Raw genomic sequence first — 700 nt, forward strand, 5'->3', positions numbered from 1 at the left:
TCTGCTATTCCCAAATAAACCCATTTTGCTGATAAAATATTCTGGTTGTTTTAAAGTCATTCTTTTACATAATGTGATTATTTTATACCTGTTTTTGCGACTTCCATTTTTTAAAAATTTAAACTTGTATTTTAGAGACTCTTAGCAGTAAGTGAATATGGTTTCATTTATTTATTACCCTCTATGTGGGCCAACTTTACTCTGGAAGCAAGCGAAAATAAACAAACTGTTCCAGCAGGCCCGGAGACTTGTGTAGATTGGTGGACGTAGTTATTTTTCTTTTAATGGTATTTAAATGGTTTTTCATAAATAAAGAAATACATACATACATACATAACTGGACCCACTTCCCCCTCTTGCTAGATGTATATTATCTTTCTTGAGTCAGGAGGAAATAGAGCGTATGACTTCTCATACAGCTTTAACTCCCAACCTCATTCTATTGTTCTCCCTTTAAGATCACTTTTCTGGCCAACGTGAGATCTTCTGAGGACAGAAACGCAGTCATCTCTGCACGTTCCTCCACTCTAAACCAGAAACTCCTAGCCAGGCACGATGCTTCGAAAACGCATCATGCTTGCCGCCTTTTACACCTCCGAGCGTTAGAGGGCAATGAAACCCCAGGTTGTGCATTGGCTGTCAATAAAGGCCGCTCCCGACGCGTGCGTCTTTACGTACACGTTGGGGGCGGAGCCTCCCT

This window comes from Molossus molossus, unplaced genomic scaffold (genome assembly GCF_014108415.1).
Source record: "Molossus molossus isolate mMolMol1 unplaced genomic scaffold, mMolMol1.p scaffold_m16_p_13, whole genome shotgun sequence".
NCBI lineage: Eukaryota > Metazoa > Chordata > Mammalia > Chiroptera > Molossidae > Molossus > Molossus molossus.